This window comes from Octopus sinensis, linkage group LG12 (genome assembly GCF_006345805.1).
Source record: "Octopus sinensis linkage group LG12, ASM634580v1, whole genome shotgun sequence".
Taxonomy (NCBI): Eukaryota; Metazoa; Mollusca; class Cephalopoda; order Octopoda; family Octopodidae; genus Octopus; species Octopus sinensis.
This window is the reverse complement of record NC_043008.1, coordinates 68,084,255-68,111,932: the sequence shown is the minus strand read 5'-3', so window position 1 is coordinate 68,111,932 and position 27,678 is coordinate 68,084,255. Positions and strand designations below refer to the sequence as shown.

Genomic DNA, 27,678 nt, shown 5'->3' with positions numbered 1-27,678 from the left:
ACACAGTGGATATGAGTTATTTTCGTCAGGATGACTCAAACTAATAGGTATGCAATCTGAGTGCTCAAATAGGTGTGCTATTATATATATATATATATAATTACTATGTGTGTATTGTGTGTGTATGTATATATGTGTGTGTATGTATATGTGTGTGTGTGTGTGTATATATATATATATATATATATATATATATATATATATATTTATCATTTCATTATATGTAAACCCTCACACTTTGTCTATCTTTGTATTGTCACCCACATCCTTTGCCCCAGTGGAAAATAAAAGAAATCATTATTGTTATTGTAATTATTATTAAGGTAGCAAGCTGGCAGAATTGTTAGCCACCCCAACTTTCCTCCAAGACAAAATGCTTAGCAGCATTTTGTCCATCTTTATGTTCTGAGTTCAAATTCCACTGAGGTTGATTTTGCCTTTCATCTGTTTGGAATCAATAAAATAGGTACCAGTTGAGCATTAGGGTTGATGTAACTGACTTAGCCCCTTCCCTGTAATTGGAAACAATTATTATTGTTGTTATTGTTATTACCTCCACTTTGGTGAAGGTGGAGGTATTGTTTTCAGTCGTATTTGTTTGTCTATGGACAAGATATCTCAAGAACCACTGGATGGATTCAGATGAAACTTTAAGAGATGTTTGGCCTTGTGACTGACACGAACTTATAAGATTTTGCGATCAATCTGGTACTGGACAAGAATTCCGGATTATTTTTCCTGTTTTTTTACTTAAATTTTGAGAGTGGTCGGGTTCATTTTTAGTATTCTTGTTTATGAGAGCAGTCGAGTTTATTTCAGATATTCCCATTTTAAAAATCATCTCCGGCTAATCATTGAGAGGATGTTGGTGTTGCCTTGGTGGAGGTTTGCGCTCTCTGAGTGCTTGTTATTATTATTATCATCATCATCATCATCATGAAGGTGGCAAGCTGGTAGAATCATTAGCATGCTGGGTAAAATGCTTCATGGCATTTCATCTGTCTTTACATTCTGGGTTCAAATTCCACTGAGGTAGACTTGCCTATCATCCTTTCGGGGTTGATGAAGTAAGTACCAGTGAAGTACTAGGGTTGGTGTAGTCAACTAGTCCCCTTCCCCCAAAATTGCAGGCCTTGTGCCTATAGTAGAAAGGTTTATTATTATTATTAAGGCAGTGAGCTGGCAGAGTTGTTAGCAAGCTGGGTAAAATACTTACAGCATTTCAAGTTTTTTCATTCTGAGTTCAAATTCTTCTGGGGTCAACTTCGCTTTTCATCCTTTCAGGGTTGATAAAATAAGTACCAGCTGAGTATTAGGGTTGATGTAATCAACAAACCCCTCCCCCAAAATTGCTGCCTTTATTATTATTAAGGCTGTGGCTGGCAAAACTGTTAGTGCTCAAGACAAAATGTTTTGTAACATTTTGTCCCTCTTTACATTCTGAGTTCAAATTCCACCCAGGCTGACTTTACTGTTTATCCTTTCAGTGTTGATAAATTAAGTACCAATCAAGTAGTGGTGGGGTGACATAATCAACTAGCCCCACTCCCCTAAAAATTTCAAAGATTATTATTATTTTCATTGAGACTGTGAGTTTGGTAGAATCATTAGTGTGTCAGATAAAATGTTTAAGAACATTCTTTCTGGTTCTTTATATTCTTAGTTCAAATCTCACCTAGGTTGACTTAGCCTTTCATCCTTTCAGGGTTGATAAAATATCAGTCAGATATTAGAGTCAATGTAATTGTCTTGCCTTGTCTCCTCAAAATTGCTGGCTTTATGCCAGAATTAAAAAGAATTCTGAGCTGGCAGAGTCATTAGCGATTTGGACAAAACATCTCTTCTTGCTCTTGACCCTCGGAGTTCAAACCCTCCTGAGGTTAAGTTTGTCTCTCATCCTTTTAGGTTTGATAAAATAAAGAATGAGTCAAGTGCTGGGGGTCACTTGTCCTGACTGATCCCCAGCTCTCCTTAGAATTGTTGTCTTTGTACCTAAATCAGAAACAATTACCATCATTATTGTTGCAAGTTTACAGAATCATTAATTAGCACACTGGACAAACTTTTTCATGGCATTTTTCCTGGCTCTTTACATTTTGAGTTTAACCTATTAGCAATTAAACCAGCCATATCCAGTCAAAATATTGTACCTGTTTCATGTACACAGTGGCCAGATCCAGCCTTTTCAACCTGCCCTACAATGTCATTCTAAAAATAAACAATCACATCATTGAAATCTCAAAGCTATGAGACATTGCATGATTAATTCTAAACAATGTGAATGAATAAGAATTACATTTGACAGATTAATCTGAACGCTAAAGGATTAATGTTCTGCTGAGTTGACTTTGTTTTTCACTCTTTCAGAGTTAGTAAAATAAGTTCCAGTTGAGCACTGGTCTCAACTGAACCTCCACTCTCCTAAAAAGAAAAAAAAAATACTGGCCTTGTGGCGAAATTTGAAACCATTATTATTAAAACTGGCTGAATTGCAGGTGCATCAGACAAAGTGCCTTGTAGCATTTCTTCCAGTTCTTTATATTCAGAACTTAGATCTCACCAAGGTTAACTTTGTTCTCATCCTTTCAGGGTCAATAAAATAAAGTACCACTGACGTACTAGTGTCAATGCATTCAACTCATCTCCAACCCTTAAACTTACTGACCTTGTGCCATCAAAGAAAGAATTACCATTACTATTATTTTTCATTTCAATGGACATGTTTCTTTTTACTTTTGCTATAAAGACATTTTTTAAAAATCTGGATTTGTTACTTATGTGTTTACAAAGCAAGTTTTTATTTTACTTGACCTTTGCCAACTCCCAACCCAGCCAAAACTCATTCTTTATTGATAGTTTGAACTTATCCTAACAAACATGCATTCTTATCTACCCCCAACCAACTCAAAACTTGTTAACAGGTGCTTTTAGATGCATGACACAGCATTACAAGCAATAGCAGGTGGGTAGGGCCATGGCATAATCTAACTCCATAAAGCTAGTAATTTTCTTTGTCTGGAGAAGAAACCAAACTATTTTTCATGTTTTCTTACTTTTTAATTATATCTTATTTTAATCATTGTGTTTTATCATCCTTTTAATTTATTTTTATGTTACTACTTACTCTTTTTACTTGTTTCAGTCATGTGACTGTGGCCATGCTGAAGCACTGCCTTTAGTCGAACTAATCGACCCCCGGACTTATTCTTTGTAAGCCTAGTACTTATTCTATCGATCTCTTTTGCCAAACCGCTAAGTTATGGGGATGTAAACACACCAGCATCGGTTGTCAAGCGATGTTGGGAGGACAAACACAGACACACAAATATATACATACACATACATATGTATATATATATATATATATATACACATATACAACAGGCTTCTTTCAGTTTCCGTCTACCAAATCCACTCCCAAGGCTTTGGTCAGCCCGAGGCTATAGTAGAAGACACTTGCCCACACAGTGGGACTGAACCCGGAACCATGTGGTTTGTAAGCAAGCTACTTACCACACAGCCACTCCCATACCTACACTCCTACTTATATAAATATTTAACTTAACTTTAATTGTATAACGTATTTCGTCCCTTTTTTCATCTTTATATAACTCTTTAATACTAGCCTGCAAGTTTGTCTTACCCCCATATAGCATTCATCTTCAGTTAATAAAGTAAAGATTCTCCTCCTCCTCCTCCTGTTGGTGAGCTGGCGGAGTCATAAGCACGACTGGCAAAGTGCTCAGCAGCATTTTGTCCATCTTCATGTTCTGAGTTCAACTTCCACTGAGGTTGACTTTGCCTTTCATCATTTTGGGGTCGATGAAATAAGTACCTGTGGAACACTGAGATTGATGTATTAACTTATACCCTCCCCTGAAATTGCTGGTCTTGTACCAAAATTTGAACCCATTATTATTATTTTAAGGCAACAAGTTGGCAGTATCATTAGCACAATAATAATGATTTCAAATTTTGCCACAAGGGAAGCCATTTCGGGGGAGGGGATATGTTGATAACATCAACCCCAGTGTTCAACTGGTACTTAATTTATCGACCCCCACCAAAAGGATGAAAGTCAAAGTCGACCTTGATAGAATTGGAACTCAGAACGTAGCGACAGACAAAATACTGCTTAGCATTTCATCTGGTATGCTAACAATTCTTCCAGCTTGCCACCTTCTTTAGCACGATAATAATAACACTTGTTTTAATCCAAGATGGAGACAAGCACCAATGTTCCATGTTGGAAGCTTGATAATTGTTAAGGAATATCTTTCTTAACATGAAACCAATGGCAACATTAACCCATATATGTCTGTGTGTGATTATATACATGAATATTTAGGCGCAGGAGTGACTATGTGGTAAGTAGCTTGCTTACCAACCACATGGTCCTAGATTTAGTCCCACTGCATGGCATCTTGGGCAAGTGTCTTCTGCTATAGCTTTGGGCCAACCAATGCTTTGTGAGTGGATTTGGTAGACCGAAACTGAAAGAAGCCTGTTGTGTGTATATATATGTGTGTGTGTGTGTGTGTGTATTTGTGTGTGTGTGTATTTGTGTGTGTGTGTGTGTGTGTGTGTTTGTCCCCCCCCCCAACATTGCTTGACAGCTGATGCTAGTGTGTTTATGTCCCCATAATTGAGCAGTTTGGCAAAAGAAACCAATAAAATAAGTACTAGGCTTACAAAGACTAAGTCCTGCTGTCAATTTGCTCAACTAAAGCCGGTGCTCCAGCATGGCCACAGTCAAGTGACTGAAACAAGTAAAAGAATAAAAGAATATATATATATGCATTTATATATATCGCCTGGCACCTGTGCAGGTGGCACGTAAAAAGCACCCACTACACTCACGGAGTGGTTGGCGTTAGGAAGGGCATCCAGCTGTAGAAACACTGCCAGATAAGACTGGAGCCTGGTGCAGCCTTCTGGCTTTCCAGATCCCCGGTCGAACTGTCCAACCCATGCTAGCATGGAGAACGGACGTTAAACGATGATGATGATGATGATGATGACATATATAAAAGGAACTCAGAGAACATAACTGCTATCTAAACTTTATATAAAGTACATGTACTTCAGAAAAGCTAGCCACCAGCCTAAAGCCTTTTTACACTACGCAATAGAGCTGGTCTTCTTTGTCAGTGTTATTGGGGATAAATTTATATATACATGGTATAATAATAAACAGGGCAAATTTTAGCTATTTCTCTGCTGACTGAAAAAACGATGAACAACCTTAATCAATTTTCGAACCTTATAGGCTTCTCATCAGAGGTGTCTACATTATTCTCATAATGGTATCACCTTGAATAAAGCTGCATGGATACGTTCACCTTGGGTGAACTTATAATGCAATTGAGCCAACAAGATGCAACTGGGTGCCACATCTTAGGATATCTATGCAGTAAAAACACATATTGGACAGAGATTTAAAATTGAATGTAATTTATATGAAATTGTAATTAAGAAACTTTGAGGATGTGTAAATCTCCATTCTTATTTTTAATGTCTTATATGTGTGTGTGTGTATATATGAGGTGGTATTAAAAAGTTCTCAGACTAGTTCTGTGGTCCACCAACAGATGGCAGCACATGGTTGTGTGCGCAATGAAAGCTAGCTATGATCTTCATAAGGCAGTGTGCCAAGTGACATCGTTGTGTTTACTTTACAAGTTGTGAAATTTGTGTTTTTGTGATTACATGTATGCTGTGGTCTTCGATTTTCACATGGACAGGAAGTTGGAACAAAAAGCCAACATGAAATTTTGCATTAAAGTCGGGAAGTATGCTAAAGAGAATTACACACAATGTTTCAAGTGGCATGGATATTTCAAAAGCAGAGGAAAGTCTCTGGAAGATGATGAGTGATCTGGAAGATCTGCCATGGAAAAAGTTCATCAGCTTGTGCATGAGGATCATTGGAGGACAATCAATGACATTGCTGATGTTGTATGGGTCCATGCAGGCAATCCTAACATCTGAATTGAACTTGCAGTGTATCTCTGCCAAGTTTTCCCCCTGCTTGCTGATCACTAGGCAAAAAGAATATCGTATTGAAGTCTGTTGAGACCTCCATCATCATGCCACCAATGATCTATCCTTCAGGTTGTGTCATCACCGGTGACAAGAGGTAGGTCTACATGTATGACCCTGTGACAAAGCAGCAGTCATCACAAAGAAGGTTTGACAGAGCCACAGCCCAATCAGGAGAATGCTCATAACTTTTTTCAACATCTGCAGTATTGTGCATCAAGAATTTGTCTACCCAGGGTCAGACCATCAATTGAGAGTTCTACTGTGATATTTTGAAGCATTTGAGAGAGGACATTAAGTAAAAGTGACCAGATCTGTGGAGTGCGCAGAATTGGATTCTTCACAATGACAATGCACTCTGTCATTGAGTTCTCCTCACTCATGAGTTCCTTGCCAAAAATAACATGGTATTGCTTCCACACCCACCCTATTCACCAAATTTAGCACCTACAGACTTCCATCTATTCCTGTAACTGAAAATGCAGCTCAAAGGTTGCCATTTTAACACCATTATTGGGATCAAGAGTGAATTACAGAAGGTCCTTGACTCGCTTACAGAAAACGACTTCCAGGCTGGAAAAGGAAACAAGTTCAGAGATAGAATATTCCATTTCTGAACTTCTTTCCTTTGACACCTCAAATGTAAGATCTCTTCTTTGAAGAAGGAGGGCTCATCTCATCCTACCATGGAATCAATCTCTAAACATTATTTTGGACCAACGAGTCCCTAGAAGCAGCTTTATTTTATTATTGCTTTATTTTACTGAGCCCTCATTTGTCATTCACAATGAGAGGATCTATCTATCAATAAACAATATAGGGTTACAAATTGCTAGCAATTTAGCTATAGATGATAGAACTGAGCCATACATCCCTAGAACATCCCACATTATGCTTAAGGATTGTAAACCTAACTTTCTTATTGACCCCTAGATTGATTTGACCTTCTAAATCTGATACAAGGATTATTAGTAAGAAAATTATTGATAGAGTACTACCTCCTCCAAGTCTAAAATTAGATTAGCCTTCTAGTTGGATGATTTAAGCTTCTAGAAATTAGCAAGAATATTAAATTCTTGCAACTAGATGTAGAGAGTTATTACACCACTATTAATCCGATTGTCCTCAACAGAGCCCTGATTTATATTATGAGAAATTCTGATTTGTCCCAATGAGAAATAGCTATAATACTTGCCATGTAAACTACTTTCGTAGATTTTGATCGTAGATTATGGAGTAGATTAGATAGAGAGAATGCTTTTCATATAGCAATGGGGTCATCTGTCTCTGCACAGGTTGGAATATATATCCTTTCATTAATCCAGTCTTCTTTTCTGGAAGTAACAGGGGCTCTATATAAAGATGATGCCCTATTCTTTCTGGACAGAAGTAGTAAAGTACAATTAGAAAGACATAGGAAATCTTTCTTTAAATTTTTTTAAAGTTTAGGACTAAACATTACTATGGGAAAAGATAATCGTAGAGTAAATTTTCTTGATGCTTCCTTCTGTCTTGATACTGGATTATTTGAACCATTTCATAAATCAAATGATCATATTAAGTACATAAATGTAGTATCCAACCATCCACCCTCGATAATATGGGGATTAGTTGAGAATATTTCTACAAGAATTTCTAGATTATCTGCTAATAAAAAAATTTTCGAATCACATGCAGCTTATTATAATGCTGTTTTAGCCTGGGCTGGACACCGTGAGAAAATTCAATATATACAAGACACAGGCATACACAACACTGTCAATTCCTCCAATAATAATACACATTGTGCATCATCACAATGTTATGGTATGAGAATTTACTCAGATTGAGAATATGGGCCAGGAAAATGAACTACCAAGATAATGAACTACCATCAAAAACTCATAGACAAACACTACACAATAATCCAACTGCTCATAACAGTAAATTGTTCCAATCCTGTACAACAGACTAAATCAGATGAGCCAAACAACAGATATAGGAATCATTATGTCCTCTAGTACAACCCAATTTTCATTTTGCATGTTTCAACCAAGATTGCTGGAAAATGTTTTGCTACTTTAGACAAATGTTTTCCTAAATCTAATAGATGCCATGTGGAGGCACAATGGCCCAGTGGTTAGGGCAGTGGACTCGCAGTCGGAGGATCGTGGTTTCGATTCCCAGACCGAGCGTTGTGTGTATTTATTGAGCGAAAAATACCTAGAAGCTCCACAAGGCCCTGGCAGGGGGTGGTGGCGACCCCTGTTATACCCTTTCGCCTCAACTTTCTCTCACTCTCTTTTCCTGTTTTTTGAGTAACACTGTGATGGACTAGCGTCCCGTCCATCTGGGGGGAACACACAGGCCACAGAAACCGGGAAACCAGGCCCATGAGCCTGGTTAGGCTTGAAAAGGCCAAAAAAAAAAAGAATAGATGCCATGCTATTTTTAATTGGCACACCATGACGGTATCCTATGTTAACTCTACTAATTTAGAGCAGCACATGCACTACATAAACAATAGTAAAATGTGACAACAGTTCAATAACCCACCTGCTGGACATACTCATACGCGGCTAAATACCAATGAAGGAGATATGAGCCGCAATGATAATCACCAAACACACCCAAATTGTGATAACAGAAATGATTATGATATAGCGAACATGGTAATAACGTCAGAAAATGAAGTCAGAACTGCTATATATACAAATAAAAATAATAAATACTCATGCAGAGAAAAATCATGCAGAGCTACATACTGCAAGATTCTGAGTTCGATTCCAAGCAGTGACTTGAATAATAATAATAATAATAATAATAATAATAATAATAATAATAAAAACAACAACAACATCGAAAAATACCTTAGGAATGAGAACCCAAGTTCAAAATTTCCCCAAGACACCAGATGAAGGCTGGAGGGTATATCAGCCAAAACGTGTTAACAACAAACACGACGAGGACAAATATCCATCAAATGCAAATAATGTAAATAATGTAAATAATTCCTCATCTCTTAAATATAGAACTATTATATAGACATTATTGTCACCGTTTAATGTCTGTTTTCCGTGCTGGCATGGGTTGGATGGTTTGACAAGTGCTGACCTGCCAGTGGGGGATGTCTAGACTCCAGTTGTTTGTTGTGATATGGTTTCTATCGCTGGATGCCCTTCCTAATGCCTACCAGTTTACAGAGTGTGTAAGGAGCCTTTTACATACCACCTGCACATAAGTATGTATGCATATAGACTGTATATATATATATATATATATATATATATATATATACACATACATACATCATCATCATCAACATTTAACATCTGTTTTCCATGGGTTGGATGATTTTGACTGAGGGCTGGCAACCAGATGGCTGTACCAGGCTCCAGTCTTGATCTGGCAAAGTTTCTACAGCTGGATGCCCTTCCTAATGCCAACCACTCCGAGAGTGTAGTGGGTGCTTTTTACGTGCCACCTGCATGGGGGCTAGTCAGGCGGTACTGGCAATGACCTCGCTCGAATCTTTTTACATGTCCCACCGGCACAGGTGCCAGTGAAGCAACGTTGGTAACGATCACGCTCAAATGGTGCCCTTTTATGTGCCATGGGTACGGAAGCCAGTTGGCTGCTCTGGCAATGATCATGCTCAGATGGTGTTCTTGGCACCCTACTAGCACAGGCATAAGTGCCAGTAAGGCGACGCTGGTAACGATCATGCTCAGATGGTGTTCTTGGCACCCTACTAGCACAGGCATAAGTGCCAGTAAGGCGACGCTGGTAACGATCACACTTGTATGGTGCTCTTTGCAACCCACTAGTACAGATGCCAGTCATCGAAATGATTTTGATTTTTACATACATATATATATATATACACATACATACACACACACACACATACACACATATATATATATATATATATACAAATACATATACATACATACGTACATACATACATACATACATACATACATACATACATACATACATATATATGCATACATACAATGCATATTCCAGTTTTAGACTAGGTGGATAAGAGGGACACAGGTGCACTGAACTGATTAGGTACACAGAGTGTATCGTAAAGAGTTAACTGAAAAGGAGAACAAGAGAAGCAGTGGGGTACAACCACATTTTCAGAAAATGCACATTTAAACTTGTACCAGCAAAGTAATGTATACTTAAAGTACTGCTGTGCAAAAGAAGTCACCAAATTACAATAATGAGAGAAGACAATGCATTTTGATATTTCACTGGGAGGAAAGAAAAGTTCACTTTCTGAATTTATATTCAACATTCTTGTGCTAGAAAATAAAGTGCTGACATTATGTAACATATTGTATATATATGTGTGTGTGTGTGTATATATATGAATGTATATATTTATATTTATTTATAAATGTATATGTGTGTTTACATATATATACATATATATATATGTGTGTGTGTGTGTGTGTGTGTGTATGTATATATGTATATATATATGTATATATATGTATGTGTATGTATACAGACATATATGTGTGTGTGTTAGTATATACATACACTTCCCTTTTTATCTTTGCTATTTCAGTGTTATTTCACATTAAAGACAAAACCTTCTACTTAATGATTCAATTTCACCCCAAGAAAATGACATTGGAACTAAAAAAAAAAATTTGAAAGAAAAAAAAAATGATGAAGAATAAAGCCCTTGGTAGCTTGTGTGAATAGGGAATAATGCTAATGACTGATGAATAGATGATATAATGGTATTTCAGCAGATGTAGTCACCCACCTGACATCTCTCCTAAAACTGACATGACATTCAAAAACAGATAAATGCTGAAAATTAAATTTCTGTTGTATTTTGTGTGATACATTTTGGGAACTGTTGTCAGTTTAACCTCGTTTATTTTCAAATGAAATGAAAGATGTATTTTGTGTAATTCCGTTTGACTAGACACAAAACCTTTTGTTACAAAAGCTTCTGTGTTTTTTTTTCTTTTTCTTTTAATTTTTTTTTATATCATTAGGCACAAGAACCTTTAGTATGTTTGCATGAGGTGGTATCAAAAAGTTCCCGGACTAGTTCTGTAGCATGCCAACAGATGGCGGCACATAGTTGCTTGCACACTGAGAGCTAACAGTGACCTTCATGAAGCAGTTTGCCGAGTGAAATCGCTGTGTTTACTTCGCAAGTTGTGAAATTTGTATTTTTGTGATCATGTGTATGCTGTAGTCTACGATTCTTATTTCTTTATTGCCCACAAGGGGCTAAACATAGAGGGGACAAACAAGGACAGACAAATGGATTAAGTCGATTATATCGACCCCAGTGCGTAACTGGTACTTAATTTATCGAACCTGAAAGGATGAAAGTTGACTTTAGCAGAATTTGAACTCAGAACGTAATGGCAGATGGAATACCGCTAAGCATTTTGCCTGGTGTGCTAACGATTCTACCAGCTCGCCATCTTGCTGTAGTCTACGATTCTGTCATGGACAGGAACAAAGAGCCAACATGAAATTTTGCATTAAACTAGGGAAGTCTGTTACAGAGGCATTGAGCATGCTTTGGCAAGCTTATGGTGACAAGGCAAGGGGCCATACATGTTTTGAGTGGCACAGGTGCTTCAAAAGTGGAAAAAAGCCCCTGGAAGATGATGAGTGATCTGGAAGACCTGCCACAATTATCATGTATCACTCCCAGAAATGTTGTATTGTGCATTGAGAATTTGTCCTCCAGGGCCAGATTGTCAATGAAGAGTTGTACTGCAACATTTTGGAGCATTTAAAGGACATTCAGTGAAAGCGACTGGGTCTGTGGAGCGTGAAGAATTGGATTTTTCACCAAGCTCTCCTCACTTGTGAGTTGCTCACCAAAAACAACATGGTTTTGCTTCCTGCCCTATTTCCCAGATTTAGCACCTGCAGACTTCCATCTCTTCCCCAAGATGAAAATGCAGCTCAGAGGTCACCATTTTAACACCATTGTCAAGATCCAGAGTGAATTGCAGAAGGTCCTTGATTTGCTTATGGAAGACGACTTTCAGGCCAGATTCTAAAAAGGAAACAAAAGTTTCAACCCTTTTTGATATCTGAGATTTTTTTAATATCAGGGTATCCATGGTGTGTGGGGTTTCCTTGGATGTTCCTGTTTGGATTTCCCACCTATTGAGAATTTAATTGTTTGAATTTTATTGTTAATTGTTTTTGTTTATTTACTATTTACACACATTGTCTAAACCCCACCATACCTTGTTTGATATCTGAGATTTTTTTTTAATATCTTGGTTCTATGATACAAACTTGTGAGAAGCTTAGTTATGATATGGTTCTTTTAATAAATTCTTAATGATTTTCAAAATTAATTGAAATAAAGACAATGTATTTCAACAGATATATGGTAATAAAAAAAGGGGGTTAGGCTTGACAGTTAACATGAGGAAAAGGCAACAAAAACAAATACTTTTATGTCCATACTGTGCCAAGAAATATAATAATAATAACAACTATTCTTTCTACTATCAGCACAAGGCCTAAAATTTGGGGGCAGGGATCTACTTGATTATATTTGACCCCAGTGCAAAAATGATATTTCATGAATTCCAAAAGATGAAAGGCAAAGTTGACTTCAGTGAAATTTGAACTGAGAACGTAGAGGCACAGGAGTTTAAGCATTTTATCTGTGACGCTAACAATTCTGCCTGCCTACTACTGCTTTTAATTCTTTCTACTATAGGCAGAAAGTTTGAAATGATAGTGGAGGGGCTAGTTGATTGTATTGCCTCCTAAGTTTTATGTATCCTGATAGGATGAAAGGCCAAGTTGACCTCAGTGGAATTTGAACTCAGAACATAAATGCCACTGAGCATTTTGTCCAGCATGCTAACAATTCTGCCAGCTCTCTACCTTTAATAGTTTCAAATTTTGGCATCAAGCCAATTATATGGGAAAGTCAATTATATTGACCTGAGTGCTTCACTGGCACTTACTTTATTAACACTGGAAGGATGAAAGGCCAAGTTCACCTAGGCGAAATTCAAAATCTGAATGTAGAGCTCTGGAAAAAATGCTGCTGAGCATTTGTCAGATGTGCTAATGAATTTGCCAGTTCACTTACCTTAATAATAATAATAATAATAATAATAATAATAATAATAATAATAATAATAATAATAATAATAATAATAAATGCCCTGATGCAGTACCAGGCAGTGGCTCTCATGTTTTCTGATCTTAACTGATTGGAAGTGTTATCATGTACATTGTTTTGTCTTGGTATAAAAGATGGGCTACAGCAAATATTCTGCTCAATACCACAGATTTGCTTGTCAGTTGTTTGACTTTAACCAGTTGAGCATGTCCCTTAGTGGCTGACGATATGTGCATCTCTGATCACGAGCAGAAGTAGTAGGGGAGCATCTTAGCCATGTGTTGAAAGGGATTCTTTGGGGTTTGAATAATTCACATCTGGAAACATGGGTGGTTCTTTCAACATCCTTAAACAACCCTTATTCAGGGACCTTTTGAGTGGGATGGGCTACTCAACCTGAAGAAAATTCTAACTGGGCCCCACCTGCAAGGTCATGTGCTGTTTATCTTGATATGAGATCACCATGTCGTGCACATATGGTTGTGATGCATGTGCTTGGTGTACCCTTATCAGACGGGTAGTCATGATGGGTATATTGGGCTTCGTATATTTTACCCCAGTGTCACTTTGATGGCATGAACTGCTCTCTCACTCAACAACAACAACAACAACAACAACAACAACAACAACAACAACAACAACAACAACAACAACAACAACAACAACAACAACAACAACAACAACAACAACAACAACAACAATAATAATAATAATAATAAGCAAATATAAAGATCTTGAAATAGAAATCAGCAAAATATGGAACCTGAAGACTAAAACAATACCTGTTGCCATAGGTGTCCTGGGAATGATAGCAAAAGGGGCTGATTGCTACCTAACTCAGATACCAGGAAACCCAAAATGGCAGAAATTCAAAAGATAGTGCTCATGGGAACTGCTCATATCCTACGCAAAATACTTTCTATGTAATCTCAAGTTTTAAAACAAACATAATTTTCGTATGTTTTTTTTTTAGATATTCACTAGTACAACACTAAATACAAAACCAAATATATGGCACACTAGGCATAACAACAACACGAACTTCCAACCTGTTGTCTCTTGAGGTCTCTGGGTGAGACTTGGAGCCAACTTGTACAAATATAAAGCAAAAGTCAAACATAGAATAATAATAATAATAATAATAATAATAATAATAATAATTCTTTATTGGCCACAAGGGCAAACATAAAAAACAAAAGGACATTACACAAAACAAACAAGGGATGGTGGGGTTTAGACAATGTGTGTAAATAGTAAATAAGCAGAAACAACAATAAAATTCAAACAATTAAATTCTCCAATAGGTGGGAAATCCAAACAGGAGCATCCAAGGAAACTTCACACACCATGGATAACCCGATCACACAGGGTGCCTCAGGCAAACACTCCTCTTCTCTTCACCTACTCCAGCCTACAAGCACATACTTAGTGTAGGCTCATTCATATAGGCCATCCTTGCCACATTCACCCACCTTTCAATGAACTTACTGGGTAACAGTACCTCCCTCTCTACCCTCACCTTCCTTTTCAAATGGAACCTGAAAAAGTTAATGAGTCCTTGGCCAAAGTGGAAAGTGCCTGTCTTCAATCCTGTCAGATGCATCCACTACACAACCTCTTTTGCCATAGCCTCCAGACAGAAAAACTGCCTGACCTTGCCAGCCAAAGGAAGGTAGTGGGGCGATCTTCATGAACTCGGACAAGAGTTGGATCTGTCCCACACGTGACAATTACTGTCTGACAAAGCTCCACTATTCATTAATGCTCAGGCACTGTACGAGTGCGTGCAGGATGGTTTCATCACTCTGTGCACATCTTGGTCAGGACTGGCTGACCCCACTTCTGTGCCTGTAGAGCTTGTCTCAAACCAGCAGACCTCCCCTGTAGCATTTCCAGGCCAGGGATTCCTGGATATTATCCATGGGCCCTGGTCCAAACATTCTCCGGAAAAGACCAATCAACACAGAGATTCCTCCAGAATGTCGTTACTCTTGCCCTCCACTAACCCCCTATGGAACTCCATGGTAGAGCATTGCCCAAATAGCTGAGAGTTCTGAGTACTTGGAGACACTCTAAGTGCCAAGCGCCCTGTCTTGGTTTATGCTTGATCCACATCTATTCACTGATAAGGTATCACTGGAGATATCGCAGCCTCAGTGCATGCATGTGCATCCTTAGTCACAGCATCCCCAGACCTCCACACTGCAAATGCTGACAACAAATAGACTCTCTGACATTCGGAACCTGTTCTTTCCACAGAAAGAGGAAGAGCAGGTGCTCCAGCTTAATCAACAATGAAGCAGGGCTAGGAACAATGGTCAGGCAGTAAAAGATGACAGATACAATGTATGCATTTATCACCTCTGCCCGACCTTTCTGGGACTGCTTTCTCTCGCCCCATTTCTGGGTGAGATTGGCCACCCTGCTTGTGACCTCTTCCCAGTTCTTGTCCACTTGGAGATCTGGACCAAACCAGACCTCAAGTAGTTTAACTGGGCCTTCCATCCAGCATTCAACAACACTGTCGGTTGACATGGACCTGCCACTCCAGGTGCCGAGCTGCAGGCTCACTGACTTCTGGTTAATCTTTGCTCCTGTCACCATTTCGTATTCTTTTAGTGTAGTGCCAATCACCCCATTTTCTGAAATGTCTGACACTGTTACAGTGATATAGTCTGCATATGCTGACACAAAGACTCTACATCCTAGTTCTCGTGGGATGCCTCTTGAAACATCCAACTTCTGCAGTAATGGCTCGAGAGCCAGCATGTACAGAAGGGGCAAGAGTGGGCATCTTTGATGAACTGAATATGTGATGCTAAATGAAAAGTGGCCATTAACTTTGGCCACCGAGCAGATGTCGCTATACACTGCAGCAATCCAGCCTCTGAAAATGGGACCGAAACCAGCTACCTTCAGGATACCCACCAAGTATTCATAGTTAACCTATCAAAAGCTTTCAATTGATCCAAATTGATCAGGGCCCCACCCATGCCAGGTTCTTTACATACCCTCTTTATGATGTATCATGTGACATGTAGGTTGTTGTGGTTAGATCTGTTTGGGATAGCACATGTTTGCACATCACTGACCAGTCTGGCAACAACAAGTGCCAACCTCTTCACTAACACCTTGGCCAAAATCTTGTAATGTGTTTAGCAGAGTTACGTGCCTAAAATTATTGATAATGTCCATCCCCCTTGTTCAGGTCCTTTCCCAACAACAACACTAAGCCTTGGCTCACTGAACTGAGAATTCTACTGTTATGTTGCCAATTGCAGTAGTCTGGCATATGAGTATAAAACTCAAAGGGCAGACCATCCAAACCCAGAGACCTGTCCCTTGTGCAGCTAGACATCGCTTCACAAATATCTTTGGCTGTTATTGGCATTTCGCAGAACTCAGCATTCCTGGTTGAGAGTCACAGTAGGCCATTAAGGTTGGAGGTGAAATCCAACTCCATTTTCATGCCACCATGTGCCCCATACAGTTTAGCGAAGTGCTGCCAAAATTCTGACACATCTGCTTGGACTCGTCTGTCATGCAACTGTCCTGCAACGTCAAAGACCAAATTGTGGTTTTGTTTCCACATTTTGTCTCTGTCACCCAGGCCCATCGAATGGCTTTCCTTCCCTCATATTTTGGAGCATGCACCCTAGCTCTGACAACACAACCTTCATGCTTGGAGTTGAAGAATTGGTCAAGTGCCAATCTTGTCGCCAGCACGTCGGTTGCTATGCCTTTACTAAGTGCCTCTTCTACTGTCCTAACTAGGTCTCCTTCTACTCTAGACTTCTCTATCACTATTTCTTTGCTAAACCCTAATGCCTCTATTTTAATTGCCCTTTTCAGAGCTACACATCATTGGTTGTTGATGACAGCATTCATCAACTTTCGATAGACTAACCTGCTAAGTCAGTTTCTGAAAGCTTGGTGTGCCAAGGACACATCCAGCTTCCAGTATCCAGGGCCCTGCCTTTGAAGTCTATTTAGATTGATTGTACAGATCAAAATTTTGTTATCTGTGTAGCTGACAACTTTAAATTGTGGACATCCTATGTCAGCTCTGTCTATTGGCCTACAGAACAAACTTGAGATCCAGTCCTTTCTGAGCAGCACTACCACCCCACCTCCCATTTCAGGCCGATTAAGAGATGTGTAAGCCTCTAAATCGTCCAACATGGGAGCAATAATCATGTTAAACACTAGGAGAATAAGGAAGTAGGAGGGAGCTACTTACTAAAGTTTTGTTGGGGAGAAGTGGTGGTTCATTCTTCATCCTTCTCACTGGATGTGGGTGTTTTCCCCCAGCAAGTTGTTGTAAAGTCTTTTGTTACATGACTTTTGAAAATCCCTTACAAACTCAGGATATTTATTTTTTAAATGGCTGTAAGTGCTCTCTGTTGTTTCAATTATTTTTATGTGCTGTGGTATGTTAGTGTTAACTCTTGATGTAACAAGTGTGCTTTAGTTAATGTCTATGTAATGTTGAACGTCTTGCATTAATGTCTTGTTTTCTGTGTTTACGGCAGTCAAGTTGATAATTTGTTGTTTTTGTTTGTTTGATGGATTGTTGTTTAACTGTTGTGTGTGTAAATTAAACAGCGTTGGTGATGGTTGCAGAGATAGTGATGGTGTTATTAGTGTCGGCTGTGTCAGTGGAACTGTTGTTGGGAATGGTGTGTTATTGTTGCTGCTACTATTATCCATTTCTTATTTCTTTATTGCCCACATGCAGTTAAACATAGAGGAGACAAACAAGGACAGACAAAGGGATTAAGTCGATTAGATTGACCCCAGTGCGTAACTGGTACTTAATTTATCGACTCCGAAAGAATGAAAGGCAAAGTCAACCTCAGCGGAATTTGAACTCAGAACGTAGCAGCAGACGAAATACCTATTTCTTTACTACCCACAAGGGGCTAAACACAGAGAGGATAAACAAGGACAGACAAACGAATTAAGTCGATTATATCGACCCCAGTGCGTAACTGGTACTTAATTTATTGACCCTGAAAGGATGAAAGGCAAAGTCAACCTCTGCAGAATTTGAACTCAGAACGTAACGGCAGACGAAATACCACTAAGCATTTCATCCAGCATGCGAACATTTCTGCCAGCTCACTGCCTTATCCATCTCTGTGTGTAATATCCATCACTGTGTGTTCAAACCTACCAGTCTGTTCTAGTGGGTGCATTTTTTTGGTCTTCTTTTCTTTCCTTTAGTGGGGACAACAATTTGCCAATTCTGATCCTCCTCATCCCCTTCATTTTTGTGGTCCGAAAAGGGGAGGGGGATGTCTTGTGGAAATTTTTGAATTCTTTATTGAAATTGTTGTTGTAGTTGTTTTAGGGTTTCCTGATAGCTCTGAATATGTGAGGGGGAAGTCTTACAGAGGTTTTTATGGTTTTTCTGTTGATAAATTTTGTGTTGTTGCTTTGGGGAATCCTGATGCTGTTGTTTTTACTGCTGTCGATGTTGGTTGTTTCTCTGCTGTTGTTTCCACTATTGTTCTTGGAGTTGTTGCTGCTACTGCTGTTGGTGCTTCTGTCATCGCAGATTCTGCTACTACTGTTACTGTTGCTTTTGCAGCTGTAGCTGCCTGCTGCTGTTGTTATTGTTGTTAAGCAACAAGACGGGTGAGGGTAATTAGGTGATGGTCTAGGGCTTAGAGGCAGGAGACCCCAGACCTTGGAAAAAAAAACTTTGGTCATCTTGTTGTAGTTGAGGGCTCTTCGTTGACACCTGACGCCACTGGGGGGGGGGGGTGGCCCTCAAAGTCACTGAAAATGGAGATCTCCAGGTCCAAATTCTTGGACGGCTGCTGCTGCTGCTGTTATTGTTGTTGTTGTTGTTGTTGTGGTGGTGGTGGTGGTTTTGGTGGTGGTGGTGTTGGTTTTGGTGGTGGTGGTGGCAAAAGTGCAGGTCTCTCTTCTTTCTTTTGTTGTGGGCAGAAAGCCTTTAGATGGTTTGTATTCCTGCATAAGTGACATCTTGGCTTTCTGCCCTCAACAGTTACGTATAGTTTTGACCCATTTGGTAGGCTTAAATAATCTGGGACATTTTCCACACTTTGCTGGTCAGTTTGTATTAGCAGTTGCATCCCCTGACCTAACCAGTTCTGCTTGTGAATCTTATGGATTTTCAGAATATGTTTCACATAATAGAATTAATAAAAAATAGAGAAAATGTAACTGGTATTCTAATCTTTATATAACTTACACATGTTTCAGTAAATTGACTGACAAGTTTACATAATTGTTTGGTGAAATTGTATTATCTTGATTCACCTCATCAGTTTTGTCAGTGAAAAATTACAAAGAACAGTGTTAAGTTTGCTCAAAATACACATTAAATTACACACAACATCAATGGTATGGCAGAATATAGGGTAGCAGAGAGCTAAGTAGTAGGATGGTATAAATAGAAGATAGAAATGGTTGATGTGAAGAGTGTGATGGAGGGTGTGGTCCCTCTTAATATCTTTAGGTAGACACAGATAAATACTTGTCAACAGTTACAACTGTGCACATATATATGCACATTGAAGAAGAGAGAAAGAAAAGATATATCATGAACTGATACAGATTCAATGGTAACATCAACAACAACAACTATAACCACAACGACAATAACAATAACAATATCATCAACTACAATATAAGTAGCCACTGTCATATATTACTCTTTTACTTGTTTCAGGCATTTGACTGCAGCCATGCTGGAGCACTGCCTTTAGTCAAGCAAATCAACCCCAGGATTTATTCTTTGTAAGCCTAGTACTTATTCTCTTTTGCTGAACTGCTAGGTTACAGGGATGTAAACACACCAGCATCGGTTGTCAAGCGATGTTGGGGGGACAAACACAGACACACAAACATATACACACACATACATACATACATATATATATATATATATATTATATATATATATATATATATATATATATATATATATTATATATATACAAGATAAGAAAATGGAGATACATACATATATTGACGGGTTCTTTCAGTTTCTGTCTACCAAATCTACTCACAAGGCTTTAGTCGGTTTGAGGCTATAGTAGAAGACACTTGCCCAAGGTGCCACGCAGTGGGACTGAACCCGGAACCATGTGGTTGGTAAGCAAGCTACTTACCACACAACCACTCCTGCGCCTTATCCTTTGATAAGTTCATAATATCAGCTTCAAAGAACTTTGTCTTAGGAAGATGAAGCCTTTGTGCACGCATCAGCCTGGACATTGTCTGACTGAGGATGTACAAGGCCCAGAGCAATATCGTGGAATACATGTAATAATGCACCTTTCTGTGCAATGTAATGTGGATCTTCTATAATTGTGTACTAAATAGACCTTACTGAACCTGATGGACTATTGTAAAACATTCAGATCATCTACCATTGTTTATGTAAATACACGTGTGTGCACGCACGTGTGTGTGTGTATGTGTGTGTGTGAGTGCATGTATAGCTTCTCATTCACATGGTTTTGGGTTCTGTTCTACTGCATGGAACCTTGGTCAGTGTCTTTTACTACAGTCACAGGCCAATGGAAGCTTCCTAACTGAATTTGATAAAAGGAAAGTGAAAGAAGACCATTGCGTATGTGTGTATATAGTATATATATATATCATCATCATCATCATCATCATTTAACGTCCGCTTTCCATGCTAGCATGGGTTGGACGGTTCAACTGGGGTCTGGGGAGCCCGAAAGCTGCACCAGTCCAGTCAGATCTGGCAGTGTTTCTACAGCTGGATGCCCTTCCTAACGCCAACCACTCCGAGAGTGTAGTGGGTGATTTTATGTGCCACCGACACAGGTGCCAGACGAGGCTGGCAGACGGCCACGCTCGGATGGTGTTTTTATGTGCCACCGACACAGGTGCCAGATGAGGCTGGCAAACGGCCACGATCGGATGGTGTTTGTTACGTGCCCACAGCACGGAGGCCAGTCGATGTGGTACTGGCTACGGCCACGTTCGGATGGTTTTCTTGTGTGCCACGTGCCACCGGCACTGGTACCACAAAGATACAATTCCATTGATGTTCATACTATTATTTTTTTTGTTTTGATTTTCACTTGCCTCAACAGGTCTCGGTCTTCACAAGTGTCACAAGAAGGAAGGTATGCACAGTGGACTGACTACGTCCCAGGTAGGGGCCACAGTTATGGCCTGACTAGTCTTGCCGGGTCTTCGGATGGTGTTTTTATGTGCCACCGACACAGGTGCCAGATGAGGCTGGCGAACGGCCACAATCGATGGTTTTTGTTACGTGCCCACAGCACGGAGGCCAGTCGGTGCGGTACTGCTACGGCCACGTTCGGATGTTTTTCTTGTGTGCCACCGGCACTGGTACCACAAAGATACAATTCCATTAATTCATCTATTTTGATTTGTTTTGATTTGATTTGATTTGAATTGTTTTGATATATATATTATATATATATATATATATTATATATAAAATATATATGGCGGTGCCCCAGCATGGCCACAGCTCATAAGCTTAAACTGAAAATCAAAATCAAAATCAAAAAATATATATCCCTATTCTTATTATATACATACATACCTACATACATACACACATGCATGTATATGTATATAATAAGAATAGGGATCTAAGGAATTGAACAGAGTCCACAGTAAGCTCTCCACTTTGATGGCTAAGGAAAAAGACTGTGATTAAGTCTAAAATATAATCTCACAGTTATTCTGTCCAAGAATTGCAATTCTGGAGACTATATATAAAAATTGATCAGATAAGAGAAGTGAAGTGAGAGTATACATGTCTATTTCATTACCTGGCAGCTATTTCATAATCTGTGTTATTTCAAAAGCAATGCTACATCATCTGTCACACATATATAAATGAGTGTACATATGAATACACACACACACACACATATTTATAAAAATGTAAGATCCATGGATCAAGGTGTAGGAAGAAAGTTAGCTTCAATCAATCTGTAATAAATGTAAAAAAAACCAACTTTCAGGGACAATAGTGGTTTATTGAGATGGAAGGTTGCTGATTTTTTTCGTATCCAAGTATGATAAACTGAAAAACATTCTTTTTATATTTCCCGGTAGATGACCAGGGTTGCCAAGTGTGTGAATAAGAATACAAGAGTTATGGAATGGAGTAGATAAGATCCAGGCTACAGATGTTTCATAGCGAGTGGAACTTCAAAAGTGGTAAATATCCAGGTGAGGCATATACTGCATGCTATTCTTCGGGCCAAGGATTGGCCCGAAGAGTAGCCTGCAGTATATGCCGCGCTTGGATATTTACCACTACCTTGAATTCCTTATATGTACCTTGGGTGCCTTACTCTACACTGACTCACTTATATGTACCTTGAATACCTTATATGTATTTTAAGGCCTTATATATGCTTTGCATGTACCTTGAGTGCCTTATATATGGCTTGAGTGTTTTATACATACTTTATGTGCCTTAAGTGTACTTTGATTGACTTTTATATTCCTTGAATGACTTATATATGTCTTAACTGTCTTACATATGCCTTGAGTGGCTTGCATGTACCTTAGGTGCCTTATTTGTGCCAGGAATAACTTACATGTACTTTGATTGACTTATATGTGCCTTGAGTGCCTTATATATCTTGTGCGCCTTATATTTCATGTTGCCTTATGTGTCAGAGTAAAGCATGAAGAAGCAACAAGGTAAAAGAATCTTAAAGTGTTGGTCTAGATGTCATTAAATATTTAGTTATACTCTTATATTTTATAAGTTAAAATCCTTCTAGGGTTGATTCAGTATTTCATTGCCTCCAGATCAAAGAAATAAATTACAGTGAGCACTCTACAAATGACTGGTAATTAAAGCATAATTAAAACAATATAGTTTCCATTACATCTCTTGATATAATATATATTTAGGAGCTGACTTGATAAAATATCAGCTATATACTAAGGGTTAATTTATTTGCCTAGAAATTTGTGGAACTTGTGCCAATATTAAAAAATTATTTTTTTATTTCATGTCCATGTGGATGGAGTCTATAGAATGTATTCAGTCACAATGCTTTTTTCTCAAATGTACAGAATTTGTAACAAGTGTTAGGAATCCTACATTTCATTGCTCTGGTCATCAATAAATAAGTATCAATTATATTTTGGTGTTGAAATGCAAGATGATCTGACTGGCAAGAGAAGGCTTTGCCTGGTAGATGTCCAAAAATAGTTGCTGGAAATAGTAATAGTGACACATAGCTGTGTTGCAGAAAAGAAGGCTGAAAAGGAAGACAGAAAGTTTGTTAGTAGCAGCACATAATCAAGCATTGAGGACTAACTGGATAAATGCCAAGATAGACAAAAATCAGGTAGATTCCCAATGTAGGTTGTGTAAATTGAAGGAGAAAATTGTTACTCATATAGTTAGTGAATGTAATATGCTGGCACAGAAAGAATACAATAAAAGAAATGACAACCTAGGAAGAATAATCCACTGGGAGTTATGTGGAAAGCTAGGATTTGACCATGCTGATAAACAGTATGAACATAAACCTAGTAAAGTGCTAAAAAGTAAGAAATATAAGATGTGGGATTTTAAAATTCACACTGACAGAGTAATAAAAGCTAGAAGGCCTGATTTAGAAGCAGTAGACAAAGAGAAGAGAAAGTACCAGGTAATTGACTTTACAGTCCGAAATGATGAGAAAGTCAATATAAGAGGTATAGAGAAAATAGAAAAGTACCAGGACTTAGTCATTGAGTTACAGAGATTATGGAAAGTACAAGTAAACTGTATCCCTGTACTTATAAGGGCATTAGGAACTATTCCTAAAGATTTGAACAGATGGATAGAGGAAACAGGTATAAAATGTAGTTTAGCACAACTCCAGAAAACAATATTATTAGGAACAGCTAGGATACTTAGGAAAGATCTTGGCATCTAAGGTTACTTGTTATAGCCCAATGTTAGGAATTTTTTTCCAAGTCTAATCTGTTAGGCGTAAACAATAATAATATTAATAATGTTCTCTTCCTGCAACATTTTGAAATTACTTTACATTTGACAAGATGGAATTTAGTGGAACTCATCTGACTTGTGGGTTTAAGACTGACCTGGAATTCCTGCTGCAAAGTTCATATAATGTCAATGAGCGGATATGTTCACCTCCCCCATATCTGGGTTATCATTTACATTAATCTCTCTCTCTCATCCTGGTTCCATTGTCCTTGAATTATTTTGTGGATGGGTGTCTTTGATCTACAAACAGATTATTGAGTCCTAACAAGGTTACACCAAAGGATGTATCAGATGTGTAAAGATCTACTTTTTGCCTCTTCATAGTTAATTTATTCTTTTATGTTGTCTGCAATACCGAATATACTCTAACAGTAACTTATCTATGTGTGTGGAATCATGTCATAGGCTTTCTTATAATGTATCCATGCTATTGTTAAATTTTTCTTTCTAGATTTCACTTCTGCTTTGTCTAAGTATAATAAATCAAGCATTCCTTTAGCCTTCTTCCTGTAACCTTTTAGTTTTTCTGGCTGTCAAGAAGCTCATAAATGCTTCTGAGAGCATTCCTGTTAACAACTTCCACACTAGTGGTAAAAAAGTAATTGGTCTACAATTACTGGCTATATTGCTCTTACTGTTATCTTTCATAAGAAGTACTGTTCTCTCTCTAGTCATCAAATCAGGTATTATTCCTCCATTCTGGCAATCCTGAAGCTGTTCCCTCAGTCTCCCATGTATTTTTCTTTAACTAATTTTTCTTTAACCAGTACCCTTGTACTAAATCTGGGCCTGGAACCCTTTCAATTCAGCACTCTTCCTAACACTTTGCTCATTAATGCACTAGTTAGTTTCAGATCTGGCTGCTTCCCCCTAACTACCCCTTTACTCACTTTCTTTAACAATACTGCATCACCATCCCAAATATCACCCCAGAACTTTCTGGCTTCTTCTACATTAGGCTTCTCATCTTCAGTAGTTTCTTCTACAGTATTCATTTGGTGATAAAATCTTTGGTCTGTCTCATACAATTTGTTTTGTTGATACTGAGCTTTTCTTTTCTGATATCTGGAAAGCTTACCTGCTATTGCTATGATGTGCTGTTTCAGCTTTTCTATGACTATCCCAAACTCTTTCTCTTTGGCTAAGTACTTTTTCTCAAAGGAAGATTGAAATCTTGTATTCCCTAACCTGTCTTGTTTCTAGGCTTCTATCCTACTCAAATCTTGTCTTGAAGTCTCCACTTTATTTTCTAATCTTCCTTTCCACATCTGCTCCTTCCTGTTCATTCCTTGAGTAATACCTAGTCTGCTAATAACTACTACCCCTCCTGCATAAATCAATAAGCTAGTGTCACTTGTAGTTTTAGTACCTATCCTACTGATAACAGAATCTACTTTCTTGGTAATATCTAGCAACTTTTAATACTGGTAATCATTTTCTTTCGTCTTTACTCATTACTTCCTTCAACTTCCCTAAAATCTGACCTTCCTCACTTAATTCACTGGTGTCAGTTTTCCCTTCCTGATTGGCAGTGCTATCATTTTTTGTTGTAGGCTCTTCTTTGGCTTGAACTCTATTATTTATGCATCTTGCTTCATCCTGGTTTGTGTTGTTGGCTGTTCTACTTCTTGGGTATTTCTTTTTTAGTTTTCTTGTGATCTCATTTACCTCTAATTCTGTCTGCCACTCAATATCATTGTCATCATCAAGGTGGCGAGCTGGCAGAATTGTTAGTACATTGGGCAGAATCGATAGCATGCTGGACAAAATGCTGTTAAGCATTTTGTCCATCATTACATTCTGAGTTCAAATTCCATCAGGGTCAACTTTGCCTTTCATCCTTTCATCCTAAAATAAGTACTAATTGAGTACTGGGGTTGATGTAATCAACTAGTCCCTTCCCCAAAAAATTCAGGCCTTTATTAGAAAGAATTGTTGTTGTTGTTGTTGTTGTTGTTGTTGTTGTTCTTCTTCTTCTTCTTCTTCTCTTCTTCTTCTTCTTCTTCTTCTTCTTCTTCTTCTTCTTCTTCTTCTTCTTCTTCTTCTTCTTCTATTATTATTATTATTATTATTATTATTATTATTATCATCAATATGGTGAGCTGGCAGAATTGTTATCATGCCAGACAAAATGCTTAGTGGTATTTCACCTGTCTTTACATTCAGAGTTCAGATTCCACTGAGATCATCTTTGCCTTTCATCCATTCGGGGTCAGTAAAATAAATACCAGTCATGTACTGAGGTTGATGTTACTGACTAGCCCCCTCCAAGAATATTAAAGTATTGACTCATAAAACCTTTAATATAAAACAAAGTATATTGAAGGTTTATAAGTCAATACTGTATCCCACTTTTGTGTGAGTCAATCACTTACAAGTTATCTTTAGAGATATTCTGTAGGACTTAGAGCCAGTTACGATGTTTCGTGTATGAATATTTCTTTGTAAACAATGCGATTGAAGATAGAAAAATTGGTAATGAGTGTATTTGCATATTTCAGGAGTTATTGCTCCTTCTTCAACACCACATCCAAACCATTAGCCATCCGCAAACACATTGCTTCTGTAACATGGATGAAAGGTCTGTAACACTGGATGGTGCAGCTCTCATCCCTTACATTAAATTATTAATCGAAAGAAAAGCCAAGACTTCCGAATATCTTCAACAGCATAAATATTTTATTTCTGGATTCGCAATATATACTTTCTTCTTCAGGGCGAATCGATAGCCTAGGAGCTAGTCACAGTAGTCAAGTGGAGTGAGCCAAATCCTGTCCATTCAAGCATAGTGTAGCAACGCCATGAAGTGGCAGTTTGAGAGAGCTGTTAAAAATACGACCATCCTGTTTGACTGTCAGCGTACAAGAGAGCGATACATGGGAAATTTTGCTGCTGCTAGTTTTCTGCGCATGTGCATGAGGGAACTTCCAGCAGGCCACCCGGAAGAATCCAACTCTGCGCATGCATGTTGAAGACTTCCAAAATGGCATCACTACACTTCAATAGCAACTAAGTTTAGCAACACTATTGGGGAGATAAATTTGCATATTAACTCTTTAGCATTTAATCTGGCCATATTTGACCCAAATATGCTACCTGTTTTATGTTCTAGCCAGCCAGATCCAGCCTATCATATCTTCCCTTCAATGCTATTCTAAAGATATACAATCACATCATCAAAATTTCAAAGCTATGTGATATGTAGGCGTAGGAGTGGCTGTATGTAGGTGCAGGAGTGGCTGTGTGGTAAGTAGCTTGCTTACCAACCACATGGTTCTGGGTTCAGTCCCACTGCATGGCACCTTGGGCAAGTGTCTTCTACTATAGCCTCGGGCCGACCAAAGCCTTGTGAATGGATTTGGTAGACAGAAACTGAAAGAAGTTCGTCATGTATATGTATACATATATATATATTTGTGTGTGTGTATATGTTTGTCTTTGTGTTTGTTCCCCCAACATCGCTTGACAACTGATGCTGGTGTGTTTACGTCCC

General features: G+C 38.4%; 1 long non-coding RNA gene across 1 annotated transcript; it reads right to left on the bottom strand.

Annotated features, from left to right (window-relative positions):
* Positions 1-986: 986 nt before the first annotated feature.
* On the bottom strand, positions 987-26,710 carry LOC118765551. Its single transcript, XR_005001413.1, has 4 exons — positions 26,636-26,710; positions 18,334-18,346; positions 10,186-10,192; positions 987-998 (listed from the first exon to the last, which is right to left on the bottom strand). It is a non-coding gene; the product is annotated as an uncharacterized LOC118765551 (long non-coding RNA).
* Positions 26,711-27,678: the final 968 nt, after the last annotated feature.